Genomic DNA, 5,366 nt, shown 5'->3' with positions numbered 1-5,366 from the left:
TGACAGGCACTCCCAACATGAAACCATTATTACAAATTACCATCTGCAGTGCAGTAGCTTAGTTCACAGATATCAGTATATATAGTTAGTCAGGGTGAGAAGACATTTTTTGAGATAAGGGACAAAGTTTCTCTTTATGGGAATTATGTTCTTTTAAGTAATCTTTCTTTTTGCGGAACCGGGGATTGAACTCAGATCCTTGCGTTTACCAGTCAAGCGCTTATCCTACTGAGCCATCTCCCCGGCCCTAAGTAATCCTTTTTCAAACATCCCAATTATTGTAAATCTTAGAAAATATGACTTTTTCAACTGAGGGCAAAACATTTTTTATCTGAAGGATGAAGAGGAATTCTTTTTTTTTAAAGGTCTTTTAATTTTCTCTTTGAGGGGAAAATATAAAGGTTCTTCGGTGTGTGTGCCAATTGTAATGAAGAGAAAGAAAAGGACTCTCTGTTCCCTGAGGAAGAAGTTTCAACCTGTGACTCAGTTAATGTTACAAAGTGTTGTAATACGTCATGACCCCATAGATTGGTATATGTGAGAAGATGTAAAGTGAGTGGTATCTAGAATGGCTTTTGCATCCCTCGAGGTCAGAAATTTAGCTCCTTTGTTACCACAGACCTGCATCTGCCACACGCAGAGCCTATCCACATTTGTTCCTTTAAATAATCAAGTCCATCTATGAATTTAAGTGGTGTCATAAGACCCACAATCCTTTGATCCCCTTATGTATAATTTTTAAGTTTTTGTCAAGAGACAAATTGCCAATTGAGCAATGGGAAAGTCTAGGGTGATTTGAGCAGTGTTTTAAGTAAATTGGGGGCTGGGGAGATAGCTCAGTAGAGTAAGTGCTTGCCTGGCAAGTGCAAGAGCTTCAGCTCAATCTCCGATTCTGAAAAAAAAAAAAAAAAGAATTAAGTAAATTGAATCAAAACTTTGATTTCCTTTTCATATTTGGGCTCCTGCCTCTAGCTGCTATAGACAGCTCTTTCTGGTCCTTGTCTCCATCCAGGAAATTTATATTTGTAATCCCATGGATAAGTTACTGGAAATCCCATCAAGTTTATTCAATCTACCAATTTCAGTGCAACCCACAGCAAGAATAAAGACACTAAGGCATATTTATAGTTATGGGGAGTCAAGGGGTCCTTAGTTCAGCCATGGTGATGGCTATCTGGAACAAGGGCTGAGACCTAGGGCCAAATCCGGGTTTTATTCAGTCTTAAAGGAGGAGTGGCTTGAGTATGAATGACCTAGAATGGCAGGAAGTAGATGACTACTGTGAGCTGGGTTAGGTAGGAGGCCTGTATTTACTTCTGCAATGTGCAGAGTAGTCTGCATTACACAACTGAGATAGTATCCAGTGTTTTGGGTTCTGGTGCTTCAGCTCTGATTTGTACTCTTTCAAGCTCCAGGAAGTTACAGCCTCTGTCTTGAATCTTGATTCCAGCCAACAGCATGGAGCTCTTTGTCCCATCTTGACCTGGCTCATATTAAACAGCAGCAGGTGGGGTTTACCAGGGAAACACGCATGCCAACTTCAAAGACTACATGACTGCCACCAGCACCTCAGCTAGACTGATTCCCACTGCTTAAAGCCAGTTGAAGGGATAAGGAAAAATCCTTGCTCACTCTGTACATATCAAATGAGGTCAGGCACAGCTTTTTTTCAAGGAGAGTTGCCCCAGTGGTCCTTCACAGGGTACAGCTTCCTTACCATCACTTTGGTGCTGGACAAGCTGTTAGCAGTGGCTTGTTGAGCTGCCTTACTGTTGGGTATGAGCTCCGTCACCTGCACCTTCCCCTTTTCAGGAGATGTAGCAGTCATTGCTTCTGTAGGCAGGGCTTTTTGTGAGCTGACCCCAAGCACTGGGTGTATCGGTTGCGACTTCTGCTATGGTCACTGGATATCACTTTGCTGCCTGTATTCTGAGCACAGGTGCTGTTTGTGCGTGTAAACTTTCCATGCCCATAACAAATATGCTGCAGTCATGTCCCACCTATTTGTCCCTAGGCACCCAGTCCTTCTGGTTGATGGTGCTCACCAGCAGCTGTGGATGGGCAGGGTACACAGACATACGGGCACTGAGAAATCCCAGTTGAATCCTCCTAGGACCAGAGCATGGGACCCTCCCTGCACCTGGTCTGCACCCCTAATGTTTGATGCTGCTGAGGCAGGCTCCAATTAAAAGTTTCCCTGAATAGGTCAGTCTTCCACATCCATTTTAGATTTACACTCATTTTTCCAGTGGAACCCTTGTCAACACTTGGTATAATGAGCAGAAGTCTTTGTTGAAAATACAGTTAATATCTGTGCTTCAAGTGCAGCAGAGCACTTTGGGATAAAGTGTTCCTCATCCTCACAATGGGAACAAAGAGCCTTTTTTTTCTTCCTTTCCTCTCACCTGAGTGAATAACCTGAGTGATAGCTGCTGTAAGGGCAGCCCCTTGCACATATGAGGAGTTGATATTTGCACAGACTCGAAGACATTTAGTTTGTCTTGGACCATTAAGAGCTTGAACTTTATTTTTTGTGTATTTAGGACAGGGTCTGCAGGGTCTCAATACACAGATCAGATTCGTAGTGATTCTCCTGTTTTCAACATTCCAAGCTCTGGGATTACAGGTATGCACCACCTCGCCCAGTCTCAATTGCCCTGTCATCCCACCCCGTGGGTGAGCCAGCATAGCATGCCAGGGATTGAATCCCAGCCACTGTGCTCTGTCTAAGCAGATGCTTTAGTCCATTGAGCTATCAGGCCGTCCCAAGAGCTTGAACTTTAGTAACAGGATAGGCATATTGCAAATCCTCCCTCTGCTACCCATCTAGCTTTTTTATCTAATTGAGCAAAGCCTGAGGGTTCAAGTGCTATTGGTGGGACTACTGCTTTGCCCTCCTTTTACTGCTTATCACTTTATTTTACTTTATTTAATTTTTATGTATTTGATGTAGGGTCTCACCACACAGCTCGGCCTTGTGATCCTCCTGTTTTCAGCCTGTCTGGTGCTGGGATTGCAGGTGTGTGCCACCATGCCCAGTCTCTGTGGTCGGTTCAGTGCATCTGGGGTGGGGTCAGCACAGCATGTAGTGCCAGGGATCAAATCCCAGTCCCTGTGCTTGCCTAAGCAGGTGCTTAGTCTGCTGAGCTATCTCACCGGCCCCATCACTTGATTTTATTTATTTGTTTGTTTGTCTATTTATTTATTTGTTGGAACCAGGGATTGAACTCGGGCCCTTGTGCTTGCCAGGGAAGCGCTTATTTTACTGAGCCATCTTCCCAGCCCCCCATGCCTATATCTTTTTTTGTTCCTAAGTCCTTTTTTTTTTAATTTTATTTATTTATCGCTGTGTGTGTGTGTGTGTGTGTGTGTGTGTGTGTGTGGCCAGCTCAGCCCAGCAGGGGGCGGGGCTGGCTGGCATGTGGTGCTGGGGGATTGAACCGCGGTCCCTGTGCTTTGCTAAGCTTGTTCTAAGTAGGTGCTTTAGACCACTGAGCCATCTCACCAGCCCCCTAAGTCCTTTTTAATCTTTTGCTTCAAGTTTTTGGAATAAGGCTTTTCTTTTTTTTTTTTTTTTTTTTTTTTTTTGTTCCTCGAATGCCTTCAGGGCACTTTTGGCCAGCTGGAGAGGTGTGAGGTTCGAACTCCAGCAACCTGAGGCTGACAGGTTTTTGGAAGCAGCCACTTAAAGGCCTGAGCTAGGGCCAGACCCCCTGCTTCAAGTTTTTGTATACCTGATCTGCTGATATCCGTGCACTCCTGTGCTGGATGTCTTCCTTACCCAATACGCTTCTCTCCCCTGTTGTGTTCAAATGAAGAAGCATCCCATCACCCACAAATTTTTTTCACTGGGTATCCCTGTTCTGGTGCCAGTTGCTACATCCATGGTCCCACTGAAAAACAGCGAGCAGGTGAAGAAAGAAGTATAGATAAGACAAAAGCCGAGGTAAAAGAAACCTTCTCCTGCTGAGAGAAGAGGACCTGAACAACAACCACTGTAGGGGCATTTATTTATACTTTTAACAAAATTAGTATCACACTCAAAGGGTTGTCTAGTGACTGACAGGAATTGTCTCAGGCAAGATGTTTTTCTCAGGACTGAGGTAGTTTGATTGCTTTAGGCACTTTGACCATTTCTTATCCTCACACATGTGACCGATTTCCAGCTTTAGCTGCTGTCTATAATTCTGTTCTACTTGTTCCAACAGTCTGTTTTTGCTGTCTTTTAACCACAGACTTCAGCAGCCTCTCTGCGTCCTGTACCCTAACACCCCCCATGTAACCCCAGTTAACACCTGCTAAACTTACATAAATAATATCAGCTCTGCTTCTTTAGTGAGCTTGCTTCTGATGCCCATCCAACTAAAACAAAGGTATAAAACTCCACCTACCCCAAGGCTGAGAGCTTAGAAATTGGAGACCTTAACTTTTCTGGGCTGGATGGCTTATTAAAACTTGCTTCCTTCCACTTCTTGGAGTACTGCTCATGATTGCCTCAGGTAAAGCTGTCTTTGCTGTAACACTGATATTTGGTGATTGGTGATGTGTTTAGTATGGGTTTAGTAGGACCTGTCTGTGGTTCATAGTCATTTCTGGGGATATGTAGTTACTGTCTGGTAACCTCATTTGTTGTAGCAGTGTTACAGCTCCTAGAAGGTGTTTACCACTCCCAATAAGTGCTGCAGCAGACCTAAACAACAAAGGAAGCAGCACCTGGGGTTTTAGAGACAGGTATACAGCTTTATTCATGCCACTGGGCTTGGCTGAGGTCTGTCACTGAATAGCCAAGTACCACCAAACTCTCAGCAGGATTTTTAATAAATTTACAATCAAGTGGGAGGTGCAAGAACAGAGCGTTTGCCATTAGTTATTGGACAGAACATTACACTGAATTTTATCATCTTCTTCGCATATAGCTAAGACAAGTTAGAGGTACATGATTGGCCAAGAAAGTTCCACCTTCTTTGAAAACAATGCAGACAGGGACAAGAGGTTATCTCAGGAAAAGCAGAAACTGTTCAACATAGAAGAAAAGGCTTATTGAAGGCCAGGAAGATTACTGAAGGGGGCCAGATACTCCTATCTGGGACCCAGTGTTTTTCTGCTTTGAATTGTGAAAAGGATATGGTCTTTGGTGGTTGGCATCTATATGTGAGTAGAGACCTTTTGAAATTCGTGAAACTAAGAGTAAATGAAAAATTTCCAGTTATATTTCAAACAAGGATAGAGTTCATTCATGAATTTCTAGTCAAAATAAAAACTTCTTTTTCATGTCGGAAATGTCACTGGGCTGGGTCTGAGATTTCTAAGGCTTTAAAGGTACATTTTCTTTTTTCTTTTTCCTTTTTCCTTTTTTTTTTTTTTTT

The 5,366-nt window shown here is 43.3% G+C and overlaps 1 protein-coding gene across 3 annotated transcripts in view; it reads left to right on the top strand.

Moving 5' to 3' along the window:
• Atf7ip2 (activating transcription factor 7 interacting protein 2) overlaps positions 1–5,366 on the top strand; it is an 82,066-nt gene that overhangs the window by 28,292 nt on the left and 48,408 nt on the right. The window lies entirely within an intron of this gene.

Source organism: Octodon degus, unplaced genomic scaffold (genome assembly GCF_000260255.1).
Source record: "Octodon degus isolate 3935 unplaced genomic scaffold, OctDeg1.0 scaffold00021, whole genome shotgun sequence".
NCBI lineage: Eukaryota > Metazoa > Chordata > Mammalia > Rodentia > Octodontidae > Octodon > Octodon degus.
The sequence above is the reverse complement of the archived record's forward strand: the minus strand, read 5'-3'. Positions and strand labels throughout refer to the sequence as shown.